This window comes from Vulpes lagopus, chromosome 11 (genome assembly GCF_018345385.1).
Source record: "Vulpes lagopus strain Blue_001 chromosome 11, ASM1834538v1, whole genome shotgun sequence".
In the NCBI taxonomy this organism is placed as follows: Eukaryota; Metazoa; Chordata; class Mammalia; order Carnivora; family Canidae; genus Vulpes; species Vulpes lagopus.
The window spans coordinates 6,416,260-6,443,635 of NC_054834.1; the positions used below are offsets into that span (position 1 = coordinate 6,416,260).

Consider the following 27,376-nt stretch of genomic DNA (forward strand, 5'->3'; position numbering starts at 1 on the left):
GTCCAGCAAAAGGCAGAAGTATGACAAGAACCTCCCCCCTCCCAGAGGAATAGTGTGGGTCTCCACCGTGGGAGTCCCTAAAATTTGGAATTTTGAAACTCAATTGAGGGCCTGAGATAAAAACGTTTGGCCACAGGCCTGTTGAGCTCAGAGTTTGGATGGAAACCCGGGAAACAAGAGTGAGTGATTGCTCTTTGGTGAGGGCTCACAGAAGAGTGGGGGATGTACTTGCAGCTCTGGGGCTGGGGGGCAGGGAGGGGGTAACAGCCATAGTGACCCTGAAAGCCTTCACCACCTACTGGAATCTGGAGCCAGTACCTTGAAACTTGCCTCTTGTACCGGGGGGCTTTTCTCCACTGGGGCGAGTGCCCCCTGAGAATCCGCAGAAGGGCCCCTTCCCCAGAAGACCAGCACCACCAACTCACGCTCGTACAGCTCACTGATCACAAAGGGCTGCAAAGCTCTTGGAAAAAACACTGTACAGAAATCTTTGTATTTTTAATCTTTACTCTTTTAGGATTATTTTTTGTTGTTTTCATTTTTTGACTTTTAAAATTCTTTTCTAATTTTTATTTTAAAATATACATTATAGGGATCCCTGGGTGGTTCAGCGGTTTAGCACCTGCCTTCCGCCCAGGGCCTGATCCTGGAGACCCTGGATCGAGTCCCACGTTGGGCTCGCTGCATGGAGCCTGCTTCTCCCTCTGCCTGTGTCTCTGCCTTTCTCTCCCTCTGTGTATCTCATGAATAAACAAATAAAATCTTTAAAAAATATATATATACATAATATATGTATTTTGTTTTGTTTCCTTTCATTGTACTGTATTTCATTTTATTTACATATGTTTTTCTTTCCTTCTTATTTTGGCATCTAGTTTCTTTTAAGAAGCAGACCGAAATACACTTAGGATCTAGGTTTTTGTTTTGTTTGGGTTTTTTCATTTGTTTGGTTTGGTTTGGTTTTTCTCTGTTATCATTGATGTTATTGGAGTTATTTCTCTTTCTTTCTTCTTTTCTTTTATGGGCAGAAATGCTGAGACAGAGAAATTCACACCAAAAGAAAGAACAGGACGTAGTACTCACTGCCAGGGATTTAATCAATATGGATATAAGTAAGATTCTGAACTAGAATTTAAAACAATGATTGTGAAGATACTTAGCTGGGCTTGAAAAAAGCATAACAGACGCTAGAGAATCCCTTACTGGAGACCTAAGAGAACTAAAATCTAGTCAGGGCAAAATTAAAAATGCTATTATCAAAGATGCAGTCCTAAGTGGAGGCTATAAAAACAAGGATGAATGAAGCAGAAATTATATGGAAGATAAAAGGATAGAAAATAAGGAAGCTGAAAAGAAGGGGGAAAAAAAAACTACTGAATCACAAAGGGAAACACAGAACTCAGCGATTCCATAAAGGAAAATAATATGTGGATAATAGGGGTCACAGAAGATGAGGAGCAGGAGAAAGGATCAGAAGGTTTATTTGAACAAATTATAACTGAGAACTTCCCTAATCTGGGGAAGGAAACACATTCAAATCCAGGTTTGTACAAACACAAACCTACTGAACTTAATTCAACACTTCTTTGCAGGTATTTTTTTTTTTTAAGATGTACAATCAAATACAGTGCTTTACACTCATGATAGTTTTTCTCATAGTGGTTATACCACTAACTGTACAGAGTTAGGTTTATTTTCTTAATTTTTGCTTTAGACAGGTTTTCTCTTTAAAAATTTTTAAAAATTTGAGTGTTTAATTATGTGAGATTTTTTTTTTGAGGCCAATCTACTAATACAAATACTGTTTTTTTTTTTTTTTAAGATTTTATTTATTTATTCATGAGAGACACACAGAGGGAGAGAGAGGTAGAGACACAGGCAGAGGGAGAAACAGGCTCCATGAAGGGAGCCTGATGCGGGACTAGATCCCGGGTCTCCAGGATCGCACCCTAGGCTGAAGGCAGTGCTAAACCACTGGGCTACCAGCGCTGCCCACAAATACTGTTAAAATAGGTATGTTTTGCATATTTAATTTCATATCTAAAATTTAAAAAAATTTAATTCCAGTGTGGTTAACGTACAGTGTAATATTAGTTTCAGGTGTACTATATAATAATCCACCAATTCCAAGTATCACCCTGTGCACATCATAACAAGCACACTTCTTAATCACCATCATCTATTTCCTCCCCCTCTCCTCCCACCTCCTTCTGGTTTGTTCTCTATATTTAAGAGTCTGTTTCTTGGTTTGCCTCTCTCTTTTTTTTTCCTTTGTTCATTTGTTTTGTTTCTTAAATTCAACATATGAGTAAAATCATATGGTATTTGTCTTTCTCTGACTGGTTTATTTCACTTAGCATTATACTCTATAGCATCATCCATGTCATTGCAAGTGGCAAGATTTCATTCTCTTTTTAAGGCTGAGTAATATTCCATTGAATATATGTATCACTCCTTCTTTATCCATTTATCTAATTGAAGGACACTTGGGTAGGTCCTATAAACATAGGGGGTGCATGTATCCCTCTGAATTAGGGTTTTTGTTTTGGTAAACACTCAAACACTAGTTGCTGGATCATAGGGTTGTTCTATATTTAAAATTTTGAGGAATTTTCATACTATTTTCCACAGTAGCTGCACTTGTTTTCATTCCCTCCAACAGTGCAGGAGGGTTCCTTTTTCTCCACATACTCACCAACACCTGGTGTCTTTTGTGTTGTTGACAGGTATGAGATGGTATCTCATTTTTGATTTGCATTTCTCTGATGAGTGATACTGAGCATCTTTCCATAGGTCCATTGGCCATTTGTATGTGTACTTTGAAGAAATGTCGGGTTACATTTTATGCCCATGTTTTAATTGGATTATTTGTTTTGAAGTTTTATGTTATTTATCTATTTTAGTTGCTAATTCATTATTGGATATATCATTTACAAATATCTTCTCCCATTCAGTAGATTGCCTTTTAGTTTTATTTTGGGTGTTTCCTTCACTGTGCAGAAGCTTTTTATTTTGATCCAGTCTCAATAGCTTATTTTTGCCTTTATTTCCCTTATCTTAGGAGACACATCTAGAAAAATGTTACAGCCAATGTCAGAGACATTATACTTCCTGTGCTCTCTTCTAGGATTTTCATGTCTCAGGTCTCACATTTGGATTTTTAGTCCATTTTGAATGTATTTTTGTGTATGGTGTAAGAAAATGGTTGTTTCATTCTCTTGCATGTAGCTGATCAGTTTTTCTGATACCATTCGTTGAAGAGACTGTTTTTGCATTGGATATTCTTTCTTGCTTTCTTAAATATTAATTAACCATATAATTTTGGGTTCATTTCTGGATTTTCTATTCTGTTCTGTTGATCTGCATCTATTTTTGTGCCATGACCATACTGTTTTGATCACTACAGGTTTGTAATATAAGTTGAAGTCTGGGACTGTGATACCTGCTGATTTGAGTTTCTTTTTCAAAATTGCTTTGGCAATTCAGGGTCTTTTGTGGTTCCAAATAAATTTAAGATTTGTGTTGTAGTTCTGTGAAAAATCCTTTTAGTATTTTGATAGAGATCGCCTTAAACATGTACATTGCTTTGGGCAGTATAGACATTTTAACAATATTCTTCCAACTGATGAGCAGGGGATGTATTTCCATTTCTTTGTGTCATCTTCAATTTATTTCATCAATGTTTTATAGTTTTCATAGTATAGTTTTCTTGGTTAGGTTTTTTTCCTAGGTATCTTATTATTTTGGGTGCAATTGTAACCGGTATTGTTTTCTTAATTTTTCTTTCTGTTAGTGTATAGAAATTTGACCAATATCAAATTTGACATGGATTTTCTATGTTGCAACTTTACTGAATTCATTTATATGTTGTAGTAAGTGTTTTTGGTGGAGTCTTTAGGGTTTTCTCTATATAATATCATGTCATCTGCAAAGAGAGGGAATTTGACTTCCTCCTTGCCAATTTGGATGTCTTTTCTTTTTTTCTTGTCTGATTTCCCTGGCTAGGACTTTCAATACTATGTTGAATGGAAGTGATGAGAGTGGGCATCCCTGTCTTGTTCCTGACCATGGAGGAAAAGCTGTTTTTCCCTATTGAGAATGATGTTAGCTGTGGGTTTTTCATATATGGCCTTTATTAGGTTGAGGTATGTTCCCTCTAAACCTACTTTGTTGATGGTATTTATCATGAATTAATGTTTTCCTTTGTTAAATGCTTTTTCTGTATTTACTGAAATGATCATATGGTTTTTATCCTACTCTTGATGTGATGTATCATGTTGTTTGATTTGCAAATTTTTTTTTAAGATTTTATTTATTTATTCATGAGAGACACAGAGAGAGGCAGGCAGAGACAAAGGTGGAGGGAGAAGCAGGCTCTATGCAGGGAGCCTGATGTGGGACTTGATCCCAGGACCGCAAGATCAGGCCCTGAGCCAAAGGCAGGTGCCCAACCACTGAGCCACCCAGGTGTCCCTGATTTGCAAATATTGAACCACACTTACATACTGGGAATAAATCCCACTTTATCATAGTGAATGCTTTTAAATATACTGTTGGATTCAGTGTGATAGTATTTTATTGACGATTTTTGCATCTATGTTCATTAGAGATATTGGCCTGTAGTTCTCTTTTTTGTGGGGCCTTTATCTGGTTTTGCTATTAAGGTAATGCTGGTTTCAAAGAATGAATTTGGAAGTTTTCCTTCCTCTTTCATTGTCTGGAATAGTTTGAGAAGAATAGATATTAACTCTTCTTTAGAATATTGATAGAATTTGCATGTGAAGCTGTCAGTCCTGCACTTTTGTTTTTTGGGAGTTTTTTGATTACTGATTCAGTAATCAAAATTGATGGTTTCCTTTATATGTAATTATCTTCTTTTCACTTGATACTTTTTTTCTTTATTGCTACAATTTGCAATTTAATTACAATCTCTTGATGTGGACCAGCTTTTGTTCACTTTTGGGGAAGGTTCTCCATATGTTCTGGATCTAGATATTTGTTTCCTTCCCTAGATTAGGGAAATTTTCAGTTTCTTCAGATACATTTTCTTCCCTTTTTTCTCTCTCCTCTTCCGAGATCTCTATAATACAGATGTTATTACATTTGATGACATCACTGATTTCCCTAAGTCTATTCTTGTTTTGCATAATTCTTTTCCTCTTCTTTGTTCAGTCTGATTACTTTCCATTACTCTGTCTTCTAGGTCATTAATTCATTCCTCTGCTTTTTCAAGCCTGCTATTCATTCCATCTAGCATATTTCTCATTTTGTTTATTGAACTCTTTATCTCTGCTATGTTACTCCTTATCTCTGTGTTAAGGTCTCACTGATGTCTTCCATTCTTTGTTGAGTATCTTTATGATCATTATTTTTTTTTTTTTAAGATTTTATTTATTCATGAGAGACAGAGAGAGAGGGGGGGGCAGAGACACAGGCAGAGGGAGAAGCAGGCTCCATGCAGGGAGCCCGATGTGGGACTCAATCCCGGGACTCCAGGATCTGCCCTGGGCCAAAGGTAGGTGCTAAACCGCTGTGCCCCCCGGAGCTGCCCTGATCATTACTTTAAATTCTCTAATACCTGTTCTCTTAGATCGCTGGCCATGGCCTTGTCCTGTTCTTTCATTTGGGACAAATTCCTCTGTCTCCCCATTTTGTTTAAATTTCTGTGCTGTTTCTCTGCTAGGAAATTTGGCTATGTCTCTTGTTTTTGAGGGTAATGACTTTGGAAAAGAGGTCCAGAAGTGCCCTGCAGTGTAATGTCCCCTATTTCCCAAGGTCTGGAACTTCTGGAGGTGTTTCCAATATGTGCTGTGTGTACTCTGCTATTGTGTCCTGACTGCTTTATCCTTCAGGCCTGTCATCTGCAGAGGTTCCCTTTGCCTGTTTTGGGCAGTATTTGGCCCCTGGACTGAATGTGGTAAGTTTTAACTAGGTATGCTCTGGTCTGCTTGTGAAATGAGACTTGGAACACTCCCCTGGAACTGAGGCATTTTCACAATTTTCTTATTAATATTTGAAAAAATGCCACAGTTAACATTTATATGCATAGTTTTCTTATTCCTGCTTATAGAGTTTGCAAACCATTTTATTATCATGATGAACACTGAAAATATTATGCTAAGTGTAGGCCAGTCACAGAGACCTCATACCATTCTGTTATGAAATGTCTAGAATAGTTTACATCTATAAAGATAGGAAGTAGATTACTGATTGTCTGGGGCTGGGAAAGTGAGTGAGGATTTGGGGGGATTTATAGTCAAAAGATGTAGAATTTCTTTTTGGGGGTGATTAAAATGCTCTAAAATTAATTGTTCATGGCTGCACAATTCTGTAAATATAGTACAAGCTAAAAAAATATAGTACAAGGTACTGAATTGTACACTTTAAATGGATAAATTACATGCACTTCAATAAAGGTTTTAAAACCAGATATTGATTTATTAATCATGTCTGCTGCTTTTCTATTCTCCACCTCACTGATTTCTATTGTAATCCTCATTTCCTTCTCTTGATTTCACTTGGTCTGTAGGGGTTTTCCCTCTTTTATCTGTGAACTTAACTCAATTATTTTTGATTTATAGGTGTTTAATGCTTTGAATTTTCTTTTGATCACTGCTTTACATGCATCCCAAAGGTTTCAATGTGTAGTGATTTTATTATTTTTAGTCTATAAATTTATTTTGTATTTTCTTTCATCAAATGTGTTTAATAGTCTTAAAATATAAATCTGGATTCTAAGGTGACAGTTTCTTCCCTTTCATTACATTGAAGATGTTTCATTTTCTTCTGACCATCATTTCTGAAGTAAAATCAGCCATCCTTCTTATACTTCTGTCCTTGTTCTCCCTTCTCCCTACTCTTAACATATTCTCCTCCCTTGATTTTTAGTACTTCTATCATGATATACTTAAGTGTGTTTTATGAAAGTCCTAGGGGATTGCTGAGCTTCCTGGCTCTGCCAGTGTTGTTGCTATTGTTTTAAATCAGATTAAGAAAGTTTGTGCTAATGTTCCATTTTTTTTGGCTGATTTGAGAATATATTATTATATTTTCACCTATTTGTAGACATTTCTTTTTAGTGTGCCTTTATTGTCTATACGGATGTTATTCTGTTCCTTATTCCTTTTTTCTCACAAGGTTTGAAACCACTCACTGGTTTGAAACCACTGGTTTGAAACCTCTCAGGAGCTTCCCGGGGAAAATCTGAAACTGGCTCCTATACAGGGGGTGGGAAAGAGACCAAAGAAAGGTCTCTTTCGTAGGCCATTCCAGATTAGTAGGTGGCAGCAAAATGAACTTATACACAAGATTTGTGTTTGGTGGCAGCAAGACAAGTAAGTCTCCATGCTGGCCTGCCAACTTTTGAGAGTCAATATAGAAGTCTTTTTTTTTTTTTTTTAAAGATTTTATTCATTTATTCATGAGAGAGAGAGAGGCAGAGACACAGGTAGAGGGTAAAGCAGGCTTCATGCAAGGAGCTCGATACGGGACTCAATCAGGCGATCAGGCCCCGGGCTGAAGGCGGCCCTAATCCGCTGAGCCACCCGGGCTGCCCAAATATAGGTCTTAACTAGGTTCAATCACATATACCGTGCAGTTGTTCTCAACACATCACTATCTCAAGGTTGTGTCCTGAGAGCAGCCTCTGGGAGTGGGAAAGGCAAACAGAACCCACATTCCAAGGACAGAAAGGGGATGAGGAGCCTCCTAGTGCCTGAGTCCAGCTCACAGGTCAACTGGCAGTCACGTCTTCTTGATGACCTTCTCCAACAAGAACTGTAAGACATTTACTTTTGTGATCCATTTGATTGCTCATGCTTAAGTGAGATGAGCATTTCTAACCCATGAAAGAAGTAACCTAAGGATAACCTTCCTAATGTATCAGTACTAGAGCTCCCTCTTACTTTGTTTTCATAAAGTACTCCTCCCCTCATCATTGGATCTCGTTTTGCCTTCTCCATTCCTGACTGCTCAATTTGCTCTGCTTAGTCTTACTTCCAGCAGTTTCTTACCCCTCATCATTGGATCTCTTGTTTTGCCTTCTCCATTCCTGACTGCTCAATTTGCTCTGCTTAGTCTTACTTCTAGCAGTTTCTTAATGTAAGCTTTGTCTTATCAGAGAACTTTCATCACTTAGAATTGAGAGTTCATAGGGCTCAGACTATTCTAGTCCTCCTCCTGTTACTTGGGACTGGGAGTCTGCAAACTTCATCCAGTTTTGGCTATTGTTCTCAGATATGTCTTGTGAGCATTTCTGAGAGTACCTATAGTAATTTGGGGGCTCTCTAGCTTCCAGGGCTATCAGAAGACCCTCTCCTTTCTCTGCTCCCTTCTGTGTAGCTGCTGACAAATACTATGTGAGTGTGTTACTGTTGGAGGTTGAATCCTACACCTCAAATTTTAGTTTGTGGGAATACTTTATCACCTAATTTGTTATTGATATTATCTGTAGGTTTTTGGCTTCTCTACCTTATTCATCTGTTTCTTATGGAGGGCTTTTGGGAGATTAAAAACATATGGTACCACTTACCTTCCCAGAAGATATAAAGAGGAAAAACATATTATGGAAGTTTTTTTAAGTTGTTTTCATAGTTGAAATGTAGGTTTAAAAAAAAAAAAAAAGAAATGTAGGTAAGAAAGTGGTTTAGAACATGAACTTTAGACTAGTTCAGCCTTGGATTGAAATCCCAGTTCTACTCTTTGGTATGTGATCTTTTGCTACTGATTTATTCTTAGTTTCTGATTTTTTATCTGTAGGAATGATGTTCAAAATTATTAATAATTGGCATGGTCCAGGTGCGGACTAATCACAACACTGACTAATTAAAATGGATAGCTTTGAAAAACTGGTTCAGCTCTATCAGTATCAATTGGTGAAGAACAATACTGCTCATCTATAAAATAGAATTGTAATTATATGTCTTGCAGTTTTGTGAGCAATAAATGCAGTAAATGTTTGTAAAAGGAATTTGGCGCAGAGCCTATGACCTAGTAAGCACTGAAAAAAAAAAATGGTATTTATTATTACTATTATTTATCACCAGTTGGGAAGCACTAATATACTCTGTAAACTTTTCTTGGATGTTCTCTTGACTCTCTTAATCTTACCTGCTGTTGTCAAAGAGTACTCCATTCTCTGAGTTTTCATAAAACTTTAAAAAATCACCAATACACCATCGATCACATTTTTATTGTACTTAGTGGTAGAAGGAGGAATATTCAAAACAGAACAGAAGCTGTCTATAATGCCAGACCTTTGGTTTCTGGCTAATAGGATGTCTGATGGGTCTCAGAGATGGGACCTAGTTGTGCCTAAGTTTATTGTTGTAGGGTCTTCTGGTATCAGCTATTTATTAACTTGTACAAAAGTATTTTGGTATCTGGCAACCAATAGGATCACACTGGTGTGCCTAGCTGAATTTAAGCTGTTAGTATATAGTTTGCATCTCTCTTTGTGGCTGGGAACTTCATCTGACCCAGATACAAACAATATTTGTAACAGGGTTAAAAACATGCATATAGATTAAAAAAAAAAAAAAAAACACTTAAATTGGGATGGAAGGAATGGGGGGAGGTGGTCAGATAATGATCTCAGAGAAGGAGGGAATATTTTCAGAGAAAGTTTCCACAATAAATAACAGATTAGTAAGATTATCTGTGCCTTTGTAGTGGAAGAAAGGATCAAGGAAGATATACTGACAGTAAATTTTTAAAGCAAAATTTAAAAATTTTTTTGTGGGACACCTGGGCAGCTCAGAAGCAGCTCATGGAGCCTGCTTCTCCCTCTGCCTGTGTCTCTGTCTCTCTTTCTGGGTCCCTCATGAATAGGTAAATAGAATCTTTAAACAAAAAACAACAACAACAACCCACATCTGATGGTCATGATTCATTTGTAAAATATTTGACAACATCATATTCTAGAAGTAAGAGGGAAGAACTAGAGAATACAAATTTAAAGACAGCTGGTTTGCAATGACCTTGGTAGAAATTATCTTGGAAAATTTGACTACTAATGAAAAGATTCATGAGAAGTTTGAAAGTCTAAGGTGAAGATGATGCTTTTCCACAAAATAACGATAGGCCATGATTCAAGCTGTATTTTAACTGAACTAACCGCATGCTTGCCACAAAATTATAGAGATGGAGAACAGATTAGTGGTCGCCAGGGGTTACAAGGTGGCAGTGGAGGCAGGAAAGACAGGAATCGACTGGCTATGAAAGGGGTAGTACCAGGGATCCTTGATTGGGGGTAGTGGTTACATGAATTTAAACATGTGATAATATTGCATAGAAATACACACATACACAAATGAGTGCATGGAAAATTGGTGAAATCTGAATAAATTCTTGGATTATGCTAATATCAATTTACTTGTTTTGATATTATAGTATAGTAAACAAAAGAGGTTACAACTGGAGAAAACTGGGTCCTGGTACACAGGACATCCCTTTAGATTCTTTTTACAAGCTTCCTGTGAATCTATAATTATTTCAAAATAAAAAAGTTTTATTTATTTATTTAATTTTTTAAAAAATTTAAATTCAATTTAGTTATGTTAACTGTGTAAAAACTCCCTATTCTCTTAAGTGGTGGTGCCCCTCCACCTGGGTCATTTCCACTGAACCACTGGACTGTGATGTCAACAACAGTGGCAGTAACAGGGCAGTTCATTCCAAATCCAGCACTGCAGTTTACCTTGCAAAAGGAGGCACTGACACAGCTATGGTGTCTAAAGATATAGGAATGAACTATCTGTGAAACATTTTCAGCCTATGGAGTGAAATTTTTTGCAACATTTAAAGGTGCAAGGCATAAAAAAAAAAACCCTTGCTTTATCTTCCTGTCAGTACCCCCTCCCACCCCTGCCAACAGGACTTGCTTTAGATTTCAGCTATGCAGAAAAATTTAGCTTATGCTTCCAAATTTTTAAATTTTGTTTAAGTTTTGCATTTTTGTTTAGTCTCATTAAAGTCCTATTTGTCTGTTTTGACCACAGAATTATATGTGTGTATATCAAAAGTGGTCTCAAAATATTTTTTTAAAGAAAAAAAGCAAAAACAATATATTGCTGATAATCAGTTTGGACCAGTTTCTAAAGGTCATTAAAACAGAAGCATATTAAAAAATATATATTAGTTTCAGGGGTAGACTTCAGTGATTCATCAGTTACATATAGTTTTTGCACAGCAAAGGAAACAACCAACTAAACTAAAAGGCAACCTACAGAATGGGAGTAGATATTCTCAAATCATAAAGGGTTAATATCCAAAGACTATAAAGAACTAATCAAACTCAACACCAAAACCCAAAAAATCCAGTCAAGAAATGGGCTTATGCCATGAACAGACATTTCTCCAAAGAAGATATACAAATGGCCAACAGACACATGAAAAAATGCTCACCATCATTCTGCATCAAGGAAATACAAATCAAAGCTACAATGAGATACCACCTCACACTGGTCAAAATGGCTAAAATTAACATTTTAGGAAACAAGATGTTGGCTCAGAGGTGGAGAAAGGGGAACCCTCTTACACTGTTGGTGGGAATGCAAAACTGGTGCAGCTACTATGGAAAACAGTATGGAGGGTCCTCGAAAAGTTACAAATAGAGCTACTCTATGAAATCAGCAATTGCACTACTAGGTATTTATTCAAAGGGTACAAAAATCATGGATTTGAAGGGGCACATGCACCTCAATGTTTATAGCAGCAAAATAAAAGTTTTAAAAAGTACTCCTATAGCATACTTGCAAGCTCACAATCTGTATATATAATTTTAGAAATTAGTTCCTAATTTTCTTAACTGTATGCTTTGTGTCACAGTATTTCCAGAGGTGGAAACGTTCTTCCTTTCCTTTGTCTAAATCCCCTATCATTTTAGGACATTTTCTAGGCAACTTTATCTAATTTACTTTTTTCCTTCTTCTTTTGTTGAGTAATTGCTGTCTTAAATATAACCTGACTCTCCCTAGATTTGCTTCTCTTCCCCTCATAAGTCAATGGTAGTTGCTGGGATACACAACCTGTCTCCTAAGAGCTCCCTCAGGTGAAGAGCAGTTTCACCCATGGTTATATTCCTTTCCTAGAATGGCCAATATCTTATGACTAACCTCTTGCTTCTCAGAGCATCTCAGAGTTCATCCCACCTTCAAAAGTTTTAATGTTTGTAGGATCTGTAGTGTTAACTCCTCTTTCATTCCTGTTAGTTAATTTTTGTTTTAATTAGCCTAGCTAGTAATTTATGGATCTTGTTGATATGTCAAAGATCTAGTCTTTAGTTTTGTAAATATAATGTTATTAGTCTTCTATTGCACTGATTTATGCTTTTATCTTTAGTATTTACTTCCTTCTACCTTTTTGGCCTTACTTGCTCTACCTTTCCCAGCTTCTTAAGGTAGAAACTTAGGTCATGAGTTATACATTTCTTCTTTTGAAAAACAAGTATTAAAGCTATACATTACTATATAAGTATCTACAAATATTTAGGGGTCTTCCAGATATTTTTCCATTACTTATTTCTGATTTAATTCTATCTTTGATAGGAAACCTAATGCATGATTTTAATCTTTTATAATTTATTAGGACTTGTTTCATAGTCTGGCTTATGATGTATTTTGATGAACAAAGTGTGTATATTTAAAAAGAATGTGTATTCTACAGTTGTTGAGTGCAGTGTCCTATAAAGAAACAATTAGATCAAGGTAGGTGGTTGATAATGCTACAGCCTTTACTAAACTTTTATTTAGATCTCATACTAACTACTGAGAGAAGACTGTTGAAAGTTCCAACTGTTAAACAGAAAGAAAGCAAGAAGAGAAGCTCCAATTATAATTGTGGATTTGTAAAAAAAAAAAAAAAAAAAAAAAAAAATTGTGGATTTGTCTATTTCTCTTCAGTTCTGTTAGTCTCAACTGTGGTGGGCAGCAGACGATGTCTCTTCAATTTTTGAGCTCTCAATAGCTCAAAAGTCAGCTCCACACATGTGTTTCAGGTGTCAGACAGAAATATAGGCATTTTATACACAGAATGTGGTCTTCTTCCTTTTTTACTTCTTTCTTTTGGGGATTTCCTTTCTTTGATGACCTCCTACTTTGCACTTGTTCTAGTAGTCCCAAACTGTCTTTTGGGACTGAGAATAACAACTGGGGTTTGCCCTCAGGCAAAAAGCCATACAAATGGGAAATTCACTGTCTCATTTCTTTTTTTACAAAAGCACTAATTCTCCTCCAGTGTATACCTTCTTGTGCTGTTCTTTTCAGGGAGTTATTTTTTCTACTTGGCCCAGAGTTTGCAGTTTTTACCTGTAGGAGGGTTGCTTCAATAGGAAGTACTTAGCTATTACTGGAAGAGTCCTATTTATTCATTTCTAATGTCTATAGGATCTGTGATTTCTTTTCTCTCATTTCTGATATTGGTAATTTGGTCTCCTAACCTCTTTTTTTTGATTGATCAGATCTGTAGCTAGATGTTTACTAATTTAACGTTTTAAAAGAAACACATTTTCTATTCAATTAATTTCCAAAAGTATCTATTTCCTTTGCTCCTACTTTTGTTTTCTTCCTCTTAATCCCTTAAAGTGGAAGCTTACATAATTTAGGTTTTCCATTTTTTCTAATATAAACATATAAAGCAATAATTTTTCCCTCTAAGCGTCACTTGCTCTGTGTTCTACACTTTTGGATATGTTTTTATTTTTATTCAGTTCAAGATATTTACCTGCTTCCTTGTGATTTCTTCTTTGACCCATAAGCTATTTTAAAATATGTTAATTTCAAAATATTTGGAGCTTTCTCAGAAACCTTACTATTATTAATTCCCAATTAAATTATATATTAAATATATTATAAATATAAGTTAATTATGTCACATATAATTGCATTATAGTCAGACAACATATTGAGTGATTTTAGTCTATATTTAAAGTTGAGATTTGTTTTATGAACCCCATAAAAGTGAATATTCTATGCACTTAAACAAGATATTTTGCTTTTTACAAAGTGTTCTATAAATGTCAATAGGTCAAGTTGGCTGGTAATGTTTTTCAGTCTTCCATACACTTACTGTTTTGTCTAGTTCTATTAATTTCTGAGACATGAAGGTTAAAATCACCCACTGTAATTTTTTATTTTTCTAATTCTCTTTTCACTTTTGGTTTCACATATATCAAATCTCTGCTACGCTGCATACAAGTTTAAGATTGTTATATCTCTTGATGACCTAATCTATTATCATAAAATATTCCTATTTTCCACAACCAGCATATTTGGACAGACACAACTTTGATAACCAAACTATAGTAGATCCATGCAATTTCCCACAATGTATAGAACAAGCATAGACTTTGGATTAAAGGTGATATTCTATAAAAGATAAAAAAGAACTTTTCCAGGGTTAAAAATCGGCATATCAGAGGGGGATTTATTTATTTATTTATTTTCATATATTTTTTTTATTGGAGTTCAATTTGCCAACATATAGCATAACACCCAGTGCTCATCCCATCAAGTGCCCCCCTCAGTACCTGTCACCCCCACCTCCCTTTCCACCACCCCTTGTTCGTTTCCCAGAGTTAGGAGTCTCTCATGTTCTGTCTCCCTAGTACCCACACATTTTCTCTCCTTTCCACAGGGAGATTTCTTATAAACAACCTAGTCAGTATTCAATTTCATGACGATAGTATGTAAGATTAAGAAAGAACATTGATTCCAACCTAGCTAATGTGAATTTCATTAGAGTCTCTGAGGCAAATATTATCTAGTTTATACCTACTTTTATGACAAGATGTAGGGGCATGCTCAATGCTTTGTGTCAAAATTTTTCCTGTTCTCTTAGTAGCTGGGCACTTCCTTAATATGGTAAAAGATAAAAGATTTACCTTAGTCTCCCAAGCCAGTAGCATACTTAATGGGAAAGTTCTAGAGATGTCCCGTTAAAGGTAGAATAAGACAAAGAAGCCTATACTATGTTCACTATTATTAAATATTTTTATTGGAAATAACTAGCCAATACAGTTAGATATGACAAATTAGTGGTATAAAATTTGGAAAGGATTTTGTCATCTCAATGACATGATTGTAATGACAGAAAATCTAAAAGACCCAACTCCAAACAATAAAATAACTTAGTTAGAATATTAATATGCAAAAATGATACTTTCGTGTATATGAACAACTACCATACGTAGAAACTCTAGTTTCATAGTTCTAGGCTGCTGCTGAGAGAGAAACTAGACACGGTGGTTCCATCCTGTTGCTCTTAAGTGCATTTCTTAAAGCAGCCATTTGACCACTTAATATCACCCCACAACTGACAGCACTTTAGTCAACTCTCTCTCATCTCTCCACCTCCTACCCCTACCCTGGATCCTTAGAAGTTAACAGGTAGCAAAACAGATCCTTTCCTTATACATAGGAAAGAGAGAAAGAGAGAGAGAGAGAGAGAGAATCAGATAAGGATACTTGTGGCTCTAAGAAGTGGAATCCCTGTCTCAACAGCAATAGCTAATAATTTTGGGCACTTACAACATTACTAGTGCTACCTAAACTCATTTAATCTTCACCTCTACCAGAAAATAAGGAAACGTATTAGATATCCCCATAAGAACTTCAGAAATAGGGTGAGCTCCAGGTTTAAACGACATGAGATTACACTTGACTAGTCCGGTCATGTAACACATCAAATTTAGGGGACCCACCAATGCTGAGACCGTACCTTTTTGGAGGAAACGTACCTGGACTTCAAACTTACATGAAAAGAAAAAAAAGTCAATAATGATGGTAATAGTGGCGATAATCATGTGGGAAACAAAGGCAGAAGGAAAATTAATTCCCTCCCTACTTGCAGCCCATTGAGGAGTTCTTGAAATGGGCGGAGTGACATTCTTCTACGGGCTCAGCAGCCCCCATGTTGGTTTTGCTAAGGGCAAAGGGGCAATCTTGGCCTGACCCGCCAGGACCCTGCAGGTCTTCTTTAACATATAAAAATTCCTTTAGAAACGTCCTTTATTTTTATTATTATTTTTAATACATTAATTTTTATTGGTGTTCAATTTACCAACATACAGAAAAACACCCAGTGCTCATCCCATCAAGTGTCCCCCTCAGTGCCCGTCACCCATTCCCCCCCACCCCCCGCCCTCCTCCCCTTCCACCACCCCCAGTTCGTTTCCCAGAGTTAAGAAAGGGAATATAAGGGAAGGGAGAAGAAATGTCTGGGAAATATCAGGAAGGGAGACAGAACGTCCTTTATTTTTATTCTGGAGTCAAGATACATGTTAGCAACCATCTTCCAAGCACGGGACCTATGGATATGTATCTGGGAGGGGGGGGCGGAGGGTCTTATGACCAAGGTTTTCTTTTTCATCTTTTTTTTAAGATTTTATTTGTTTATTCATGAGACACACACACACACAGGCAGAGACACAGGCTGAGGGAGAAGCAGGCTCTACGCAGGGAGCCGGACGTGGGACTCGATTCCTGGACTCCGGGGTCACGACCTGGGCGGAAGGTGGCGCTAAACCGCTGAGCCACCCGGGCGCCCTAAGGGTTTACCAGACAATAATATATGACCTTTCCCCAACAATAACCAACCCCTTCAAGGTCCTGGCAACCTTGTTTCCAGAATTCCTTTGAAACTTACAGACTAACACGCCCCCCCCAAGTTGAGGGTGTATAATCACTACCCCTCACGACCCCATGCAGCTTTCTGTCCACAGGTCCTGTCAGTAGAGGTTTAATGAAAACCACCTCTTGGGGATCCCCGGGGGGCTCAGCGGTTGAGCACCCGCCTTCGGCCCAGGTCGTGACCCCGGGGTCCCGGGATCGAGTCCTGCGTCGGGCTCCCTGCATGGAGCCTGCTTCTCCCTCGGCCTGGGTCTCTGCCTCTCTCTGTGTCTCTATGAATAAATAAGTAAAATCTTAAAAAAACAAAACCCAAACCCACCTCTTTTGCACGAAGTCCTCTCAAGAATTCTTCCTCAGCCGAGGGCTTCCCAGGCCGCCATCCTCCCACGCGGGGACGGCAGGACGACCCACAGGGCGGTGGGCGCGGCTGCGGCGTACGACCGCGGAGGCCCAGACGCCCCCCGAGCGCTTTACGTCCTTGGAGCAAACGCACCAGGTAAAAATGCTGTTACCGTTCCCCGCGCTACGTAACTCAAGTCGTCCGCTTGTTTTCTTCTTCTTCTTCTTCCCCTCGCATTCTCCGGAGCGCCGTAGGCACTGCACCGCGACTGGATGGATACGACTGTCGCGCTGCCGGTGGGTCAGGCGAAGGCGGCGACTGGGCTCGCGGGGGCTGCCGCAGGGGCGCGGCGGGCGGGCGGGACAGAAGGGCGGGCTCTGCGGGGCCCACCTCGCTCCCCGGGCGGGGCCGAGCGTCCGCGGCGGCCTCGGCCCGCGACTCCGACCCGCTGGCCCGGCGTGCCCCGCCCCGGCGCGTCCGGACGCTCTAGCCCGCGGGGACGCCGCGCCGGAAGTCTCCGCTGCTCCTCGCGGGGCGGGCCGGCCTGGGGCGCGCGTACCCGCACTTCCGCCCCCGGAAGGAAGGAAGGCGCGGGCTTCCTGCGGCGCGCGGTTGCGGCCCGGAAAGGTCAGCGCCCCCGCGGCTCCGAGCCTCGCTTTCCTTTCACCCTCGGAGACGTTTGTCGCCGCAGCCTGCGCGGCTGCGTGTGTGTGTGTGTGTGTGTGTGTGCGTGCGGGCGACGGGGCTGCCGGCGGGGGCCACCTCCCGGGGCTTGAGCCGTCGCGGGGGCGACCCGCCTGCTGCCTGCGTGGTGTCGGGGCCCCTGTGGGCGCAGCGCCCGAGGGGGCTGCAGGGGGCTGCCGGGGGCTGCAAGGTTCTGCAGGGGGCTGCAGGAGGCTGCCAGGGGCTGCAGGGTGCCCGCCCCTCCCCGAGCTCGCCCCGGGGTTCGGGGGGTTCGGGGCCGCCAGCAGCTGGCCCTGCCCTGCCCTACCTTACCCTGCCCCACCCTACCCAGCCCTGTCCTACCCTCCGTGGCCCTGCCCTACTCTGTCCTACCCTACCCTGTCGTACCCTACCCTGTCCCGCCCTACCCTACCCTACCCTACCTGGCCCTACCCTACTCTACCCTGCCCAGCTTGGACGGCCCTGCCCTGCTCTACCCTGCGTGGCCCTGCCCTACACTGCGCTGCCCTACCCTACCCTACCTTGCCCTACCCTGCCCTGCTCTACCCTGCGTGGCCCTGCCCTACACTGCGCTGCCCTACCCTACCCTACCCTACCTTGCCCTACCTTGCCCTACCCTGCCCTGCCCGGCGTTCCTCAGAGCACATTTGTGAAGAGTGGGGCGTCCCCTCTGAGCGGTGGAATCGGGCGCTTTGTTGATGGTCCTGAGTTACAACCCTGTGAGGAAGACCCTGCCTCGATGATCATAGAGAAGAATTTTCTGACAGTTGGTCATAGTGACTTGAGCCCCCATCACTCTTGAATTCCATGCAGGGTTCTGACAGTAGAAATGACTTTTGACTGTTGGAGACAAGGACATACGAGCATGTATGAGCGTCAGTCGGTGTGTCGTGTATAATATTAAAAATCCGCAGATTCTTATACTTTGATACTTGCTCCTTGAATGTTCCTCATTCTTACTTGTGCTTTATTTGTAAGGCACTTTTTTCCCCCTCTATTTCACATTTGTATAGAAGTAACAAACCGGGCAGCCCAGGTGGCTCAGCGGTTGAGCACCTGCCCTGGGCCCAGGGCGTGACCCCGGGGTCCTGGGATCCAGTCCCACGTCGGGCTCCCTGCATGGAGCCTGCTTCTCTCTCTGCCTGTGTCTCTGCCTCTCCTCTCTGTGTATTCTTGTGAATAAATAAATAAAATCTAAAAAGAAAAGTTAACAAACCTCTGCTTAAACTCTGCACATAGAAAATCCATCTGATCGTGTTATTCCCATGCTCACATAGAAAATCCATCTGATTGTGTTATTCCCATGCTCACAATCTTCCCGGCCTTCCTGTTGATTCAGGGCAATGCGGATTCCTTAGCCTGGCTTCCAGACCTTTCATGGTCTCCTTGCTGATGCTGAGTTTTTCAGTCTCCTTTGATGGAAAACACGCCAACACACACACCATATGCTCCAGCTACAGTATATAGCAAGTTCATTACTTTGGGTGTGACAAAGTTTTGCAATGGTTTACCTGCCTTTTGAAATTTATTTTTCCATTTTGTCAAAGTTTATTGAATTCCTATTATTGCCAGGGACTGTCCTAAGAGCTAGGGATACGCTAGAAAGAAAATCCTTTTAAGAAGTAACAGCTTAATTGAGATAATAGTTCACATACCTGTAGCATTTACCTGCTTAAAATATACATTGATTTTTAGTATACTTACAAAGTTGTGTAGTCATTACTGTAATCAATTTTAAAGTATTTTCATCACCCCAGAAAGAAGCCTTGACCCATGAGGAATCTGATTTTTCCCCTACTCCCCCGAGCTCCTACCCCTATGCAGGTACTAATCTGCTGTCTGTATATAGGCCTATGCAGGCATGTTGTACCTTGTATCAGCACTTCATTCCATTTTACTGCTAGATAGTATCTCATTGTATGGATGTACTACCCTTTATCCATCGGTCGGTTGGTAGACCTTTGAGTATTGGCCATTATGAATACCGCTGCTAGGAACGTTTATGTCCAGGTTTTTGTGTAAACATCATCACGTTTTCATTTCTCTTGGGTATATACCTAAGATTAGAATTGTTCAGTCATATGGTAACTCTATGTTTCACATTTTGAGGAACTGCCAGACTTTCCAAAGTGTCTATAATATTCTGATTGGCGGTATATGAGGGTTCTAATCCCTTCATGTTGTCACCACCACTTGTCATTACCTGTTTTTTTGTTTTTTAAAGATTATATTTATTTATTCATGAGAGAAAAAGGCAGAGACACAGGCAGAGGGAGAAGCAGGCTCCATGCAGGGAGTCTGACGTGGGACTTGATCCCAGGTCTTCAGGATCACGCCCTTGGCTGAAGGCAGGCGCTAAACCGCGGAGCCACCTGGGCGGGCAGCCCTAGATTATTTTTAAGCAATTACTGCAACCAACGTGGGGTTCAAACTCACAACCCCGAGATCAAGAGTTGCATGCTCCACTGACTGAACCAGCTAGCTACTCCTGTAAGAGTTCTTTGTATATTCCAGGTCCTGTGTCAGACATGTGACAAGTCTTGTAGTTTGTGATATAATTATTTTAAATAAAAATCACATGAGGGGGATCCCTGGGTGGCGCAGCGGTTTGACGCCTGCCTTTGGCCCAGGGCGCGATCCTGGAGACCCGGGATCGAATCCCACATCGGGCTCCCGGTGCATGGAGCCTGCTTCTCCCTCTGCCTGTGTCTCTGCCTCTCTCTCTCTCTCTCTCTCTCTCTTTGTGACTATCATAAGTAAATAAAAGTTAAAAAAGATTAAAAATCACATGAGGTTGATTTTTACTCTTCTTAGAGACCAGGTTATAGGTCTGAAGGGGTGACGCAGAGAGTGAGTTGAACCATAACTGTTACGTGTAGAAAATACCAGGCCCAGGAAAACATGCTGTCAAGAACCTGTGAGCAGCATTTTATTTTTATTTTTATTTTTATTTTTATTTTTATTTTTATTTAAAAGATTTTATTTATTTATTCATGAGAGACCAGAAAGAGAGAGAGAGAGAGAGAGAGAGAGAGAGGCAGAGACACGCCCTAAACCGCTGAGCCACCGGGGCTGCCCACAGCATTTTAATAGTTGAAAAACAGAGCAGGGGGGAACCAGTTTATGTAATTTGTCCATTCCCTATTGAGTTTTGTCTTTTCCTTATAGATTGGTAGGAGTTCTTTGTGTAGAGATATTAACCCATTGGCTGCTAGATATGTGGCAGATATTTTCAGTCTGTTTGCCTGTTAACTTTGTTTTGTATTTCTTACTATACTAATGTTTTGCATTTTTGTGTTGTCAGGACTGCCCATCTTTTCCTATAAAAGGCTTCCAGGTGGCAGTTTGGGCTGCTGTTGTTAAATCGTGGGTGTTATGGAAACTGACACTGCTTAGTGTGATGTCGGAGTCTCTGAAACTATAGTTAACTTTATAGTTTCATCGTTTCAGACACTGGTGTCTCTCCACCCTTCTGCCTTGAAAAATATACTATAACCTGCTTTGTTGGTTCATTTAATTTTGTATTTCAAATAGATTCCTAGAAGCTATTTGCATATTCTCTTACTCATGTTTAATACATTGCATTAGATTTGTGAGAGTCATATTGGACAGTCAAATAGTAGGTACTTACCTCATACCAGCAGAAGTTTATTTGAAGGTTTTTGTGTGCAGGGCTTGAATGTAAGTATGCTGGTTCTATATTGATTGGGGCATGCTGGAGATAGTAGTTTAATAAAATCCTGATAAAATTATTTTCATACTTTTCTCGTTGAATTAAAGGTAGTGGTAATAAAAGTATTTTTAGGATCTCTGAACATTTTGAGAAACTGAGGAAAGCTATATAACACAGCTCCCTAGAAAAAGTTGCATCTCTATTTTACATACGATGCCCAAGGCCTCATTATTATCCTTTGGCCTGATTTGTTAGAACTCTGTGTTTTGACTTGGTGTTTGTTTGCTTCAGAGTTTTTGTTTTTGTTTTTTAAATTGTGGTAAAACGTACATTTCATGAAATCTAGCATTCTAAACATTTTTACTGTACAATTCAGTGACCTAGGTGCATTTATATTACTGTGCAGCTATCACCACCATCCTCTCCAGAGCTCTTATCTTCCAAACTGAAACCTTGTTCTCATTAAATAATAACACCATAGTGCCCCTCTCTCCGGTTGTTGACAGCCACCATCCAATTTTTGGGTTGTTGACAGCCACCATCCAATTTTTGGGTTGTTGACAGCCACCATCCAATTTTTGGGTTGTTGACAGCCACCATCCAATTTTTGGGTTGTTGACAGCCACCATCCAATTTTTGTCTCTGAGTTTGACTATTCCAAGTAACTCATGTAAATGGAATCATACGGTATTTGTCCTTTTGTATCTGGTTTATTTCATGTAGCATGATGTCTTTAAGGTTTATCCATGTTATGTAGCAGAATTTCCTTCCTTTTTAAGGCTAAATGATATTTCACTGTATGTGTATATCACATTTTACTTACCTATTAGTAGACATTTGAGTCATTTCCATCTTTTGGCTTTTGTGAATAGTGTTATGAGCATTGGTACACAGATACCTGTTTGTGTTCTTTTGGATGTGTACCCAGAAGTGGAATTACTGGATCATAGAGTAATTCTCTGTTTAACTTTTTAAGGAACTACACGTATGTTTCAGTGATTTTTGTCCTTCACACAAAATAGGGAATTTAACAGAACTGTGTGTTTTAGGCATATATTATCATGTTTACCTTTCTATAAATATAAATTCAAAGGGCTGTCTCCTAATTGAAGCGATATAGAAGTTTTTGTCTTAGGACGTGGGGCTCCTTGAGCTTATTAGAATGATTAGAATTCAGACTAAATGAAAGGTTTACCTCAATAGTTTCCCAAATCCTAAACTTCCTTATAATCCATGCTGTTTTTTCCCCCCCTTAATTCTGTGTTTTTAATGTTAGAGGGTAAGTTACCCATCATGGCAGACTCTAAAATGGAGGTGATTTTGCATACTTGTATAGTTCCAAAGATTTGAATCTGTTAATCTGTTATTATTCTGCTGTTCTAGGTGGATACTTTGGCAATTACTCTGGTATGCTGTGAATATTGCTGCTTTTGACAGGTAAGTTTTCCTCCCCCAGTGCAAAAATACCCATGATATTTATCAGTGAAGAATGAGAAGTTGCTGTTTACTGTGGGGTATGGGCTGTAACAATGATGAGGGACTATTAAACCGGAGTTTATGAACGATGTTGCAATTGGAAGGAGAGGGTGTTAGGGATGGTCTAGCAGGCAGCCAACAATTTCTATTTTCTAAGGTTTGGTTGAACTATACTGTTGTCTTTTTTTCTGCATTTCCCCATTGGTCGCAGTTATTCAGAGGGATCTCAATTTCCCACAAAAATTTACAGTTCCAATGTCAGGGGAATAGTTGAAAAAATAATGGTATAGCGATAAAGAAAATTTCATTCTTTGGCATGTAGCTTTCCAATTTTCCCAGCACCAGTTTTCTCTACTGAAGAGACTGTTGTTTCCCCATTGTGTGTTTGTGCCTCTTTTGTTGCATACTGATTTACCATGTAAGCATGGTTTTATTTTTGTGCTCATTTCTGTTCCACTGACTGTTTTTGTGCAAGTACCATACTGTTTTGATTACTATAGCTATGTAATATAGTTTTAAATCTGAGACTGTGATGCCTCTAGCTTTATTCTTTATCCAGATTGCTTTGGCTTTTCAGGGTCTTTTGTGGTTCCATACAAATTTTGGAATTATTTGCTCTAGTTCTGTGAAAAATATTATTGGTATATTGTTGGGGATTGCATTGAATCTGTAGATTGCTTTGGGTGGTATGGACATTTTAACAAGATTAATTCTTCCAATCCATGAGTGTGGAATTTCTTTTCATTTTTTTGTGTCCTCTTCAATTTCATTCACCTATTTCTTACAGTTTTCATAATATAGGTTTTTCACTTCCTTGGATAAATTTTTTCCTCAGCCTCGGTATTTTATTCTTTATGATGAATTGTAAATGGGATTTTTTTTTCTATAATTTCTCTTTCTGCTAGAAGTGCAACAGATTTTTGTATATTAGCTTTGTGTTCTACAATTTTACTGAATTCATTATTTTAATAGTTTTGTTTGTGTCATCATAGGGATTTCTGTATGTAGTATGTCAGCTGCAAATAGTGACAGTTTTACTTCTTTACCAGTTTGGATGCTTTTTGTTTATTTTTCTTGCCTAATTGCTGTGGCTAGAACTTCTAACACTATGTCGCATAAACATGGCAGGAGTGGGCCTCCCTGTCTTGCTCTTGATCTTGAGAAAGAGCTTTCAGCATTCACCATTGAGCATGGCGTTAGCTGTGTGCTTTTCAGAAATGGACTTCATTATGTGGAGGTATGTTTCCTCAATTCCCACTTTGTTGAGGGTTTTGATCATGAATGGATGTTGAATTTCTGCTTTGCCTTTTCTGCTTCTATTGAGATGATTGCATGATTTTTGCCTTTCATTTTCTGAATGTGATGCATCATTGTTGATTTATTTATGGATATTGGAGCATCCTTACATCCCTGGAACAAATCCTACTTATTCAGGGCGAATAATCATTTTAATGTATTGTTGAATTCAATTTACTAATATTTTGTTGAGGATATTTGTATCAGCTCATCAAGGATGATGTTTGTAATTTTTTTCTTTTTTTCTTGCTGTCTTTTTTTTTTTTTTTTTTTGCACTGTCTTTGTCTGGTTTTGGTATAAGGGTAATGCTAGCCTTAAAAAATGAATTTGGAACCATTTCCTCCTCTTTGAATTTTTTTTTTTTTAAGATTTTATTTTTCATGAAATACACAGAGAGAGGCAGAGACACAGGCAGAGGGAGAAGCAGGCTCCATGCAGGGAACCTGATGCGGGACTTGATCCCAGGACTCCAGGATCATGCCCTGGGCTGGAGGCAGGCGCCAAACTGCTGAGCCACCCAGGGATCCCCCTCTTTGAATTTTTGGAAGAATTTGGTATCTAAATGATTAGTAGAATTCACCAGTGAAACCATCTAGTCCTGGAATTGTTGGGAGGTTTTTGATTAATGATTCGGGTTCATTACCAGTAATCAGTCTGTTTGGATTATTTCTTTCTTCCTGATTCCATTTTGGAAAACTGTGTTTTTAGGTATTTATTAATTTCTTCTGGGTTGTCCAATTTGCCAGCATATATTTATAATAGCTTAATAATCCTTTATGTTTCTGTGGTGTGGGTTATGACTTCTATTTTGTTTCTGATATTATTTTAGTCTTTTTTTTTTTTCCTTGATGACTCTGGGTAAAGGTTATCAATTTTGTTTATCTTTTCAAAGAACCAGCTCTTGGTTTCATTGTTCTTTTATATATATTTTTAAGACTTTACTTCATTTCTTTTCAAGCTAATCTTTATTATTTCCTTTCTTTTACTAACTTTGGGCTTTGTTCTTTTTCTATTTTCTATTTTTTTTTCAGTTCAAAACAATTTTCTTTTTTTTTTACATTATTAAAATTTAACCTCATTTTGTCAACATGTAGTATAACACTCAGTGCTCATCCCATCAAGTGCTTCTATTTTCTTTATGTGTACAGTTTTATTGTTTCTTTGAAATTTTTTTTTTGAGATGGGCCGGGCCTATATTGCTATAAACTTCCCTCTTAGTACTGCTTTTGCTGCATTCCAAAGATTTTGAACCATTGTGTTTCCATTTTCATTTGCCTCAGGTATTTGATCCCTCTTTGTTTTCTTTGAGACCCATTGTTTGTTTAGTACCATGTTTAGCTTTCATGTGTTTGTGTTTTTTCCAGTTTTCTTCTTCTGATTTCCAGTTTCATACTGTTGGTCAAAAAAGATGCTTGGATTATCTCAGTCTTCTTAAATATTGAGATTTGTTTTGTGGTGTAATGTGGGATCTGTCCTGGAAAATGTTCCACATGCATTTTAAAAGAATGATGGGTCTTGTTTTTTATCTATTCAGTTACCCTTTGTCTCTCTCTTTTTCTTTAATTTTTATTTATTTATGATAGTTACACACACACACACAGAGAGAGAGGCAGAGACATAGGCAGAGGGAGAAGCAGGCTCCATGCATGGGAGCCCGACATGGGACTCGATCCCGGGTCTCCAGGATCACGCCCTGGGCCAAAGGCAGGCGCCAAACTGCTGCACCACCCAGGGATCCCTACCCTTTGTCTCTTAATGGAAAATTTATAGCGTTTACATTTAAAGTGATAATTGATAGATATGTAGTTATTGCTATTTTAATTTTTTTCTGGCTATTTTCTAGTTCTTCCGTTCTTCTCTTGCTCTCTTCCTTTGTGGTTTGATGAGTTTTTTTTAGTGGTATGCTTTAATTCATTTCTTATTATCTTCTGTGTATGTACTGTTTTTGCTTGGTGGTTTTCTGAAGCTTACATGTAAAAACATACTTAGGACAGTCTATTTTAAGTTGATAACAAGTTTAAATGCATTCTAAAGGCCTACATTCTTACTCTTTCCCTTATGATTTGTGTTTTTGACTATACATTTTATGTCTGATTATTTTGTGTATTTTTAAAGTAATGTAATTACAGTTATTTTTACTATTTTTGTCTTTTAATTTTATTACTAGCTTTATAAGTGATTAATCTTCTACCTTTACTACATAACTACTATTCTCAGTGAGATTAATACTTTCATATGTTTTCTTTTTAAATTAGTGCCTTTGGTTTTCAGCTTAAATCATTTTAACATTTCTTGTAAGGCCAGCTTAGTGACAGCGAACTCTTAGCTTTTGCTTTTCTGGAAGACTTTTTATTCTTCCTTCAATTATGAATAACTTTGCTGGGTAGAGTATTCTCAGTTGGAAATGTTTTTCTTTTAGCACTTTGAACATTATTTGGCACACCTTGCTGGCCTGTAAAATCTGCTGATAGTATCGTGGTTCCCTGTTGTATAACAAATTGTTTTTCTTTTCCTCCTTTTAGATTTTCTTCTTGTCTTTAACCTTTGACACTCTAATATGTCTTGATGTGGATCTCTTTGGGTTTCTTTTATTCACTCACTGTGCTTCATGGATCTGGGTGTTTCCTCAGGTTACAGAAGTTTTCAGCTATTATTTCTTCAAATAATTTTTTTGCCCCTCTCACTCTTTGTTTTCTTTCTGGGACCCTTACAATGCACATGCTAGTCTACTTGATGTTGTTCAGAAGTCCCTTAAGGTACCTTTACCTTTTTTCATTTTTTTTTCCTGGGGTGGAAAAAAAGGGTGAGTTCCTCTTAAAGCAATTATTAAACCCTCTTAAATTAAACCCTCTTAAAGCAATTATTTTTCAGCTAACAAGAAGCAGTACGATCTTTGTTAATATGTCCTATTACAGTACCACACTGCCATCTGTTGGAAGACATCACTAACAAAATGTTTTTATTCATAATCAAGTGTTCCTCTGCCCTGTCTGCAAGTTGACTAATCCTTTCTTCTGTTTTATCTAGTTTGATGTTAAACCTCTGTAGTATATGTTTCCGTTTAATTTACTGTATTCTTTAATTCTGTGGCTTCTTTTTGGAATTTTTCTATGTTTTCTACCTCTTTGTTGAAATTCTCACTGTGTTCATCCGTTCTTCTCCTGAGTTTGATGAGCATCTTTATGACTATTACTTTGAGCCCTTTATCAGATAAATTACTTATCTCTGTTTTTATTAAGTTTTATTTCTTGCAGTCTTATCTTGTTCTTTCATTTGGAGCA

At 38.7% G+C, this 27,376-nt stretch overlaps 2 protein-coding genes across 6 annotated transcripts in view; one reads left to right on the forward strand and one right to left on the reverse strand.

Annotated features, from left to right (window-relative positions):
* The window catches only part of LOC121471481 (biliverdin reductase A-like), a 55,765-nt gene extending 38,360 nt beyond the window's left edge, over positions 1-17,405 (reverse strand). The window contains exon 1 of one of the 2 annotated variants that reach the window (XM_041722291.1): positions 16,945-17,133. The gene's annotated coding sequence lies outside the window, so the exon portion shown is untranslated. Of the gene's footprint in view, positions 1-16,944 lie in introns of both variants that reach the window. The other variant, XM_041722290.1, reaches the window with a different exon arrangement.
* Positions 17,406-17,504: 99 nt separating this feature from the next.
* LOC121501731 (cytochrome c oxidase assembly factor 1 homolog) overlaps positions 17,505-27,376 on the forward strand; it is a 68,378-nt gene continuing 58,506 nt past the window's right edge. For 3 of the 4 annotated variants that reach the window (XM_041774069.1, XM_041774071.1, XM_041774068.1), the window contains exons 1-2: positions 17,505-17,592; positions 22,706-22,759. The gene's annotated coding sequence lies outside the window, so the exon portion shown is untranslated. Of the gene's footprint in view, positions 17,593-22,705; positions 22,760-23,926; positions 24,036-27,376 lie in introns of all 4 variants that reach the window. The other variant, XM_041774070.1, reaches the window with a different exon arrangement.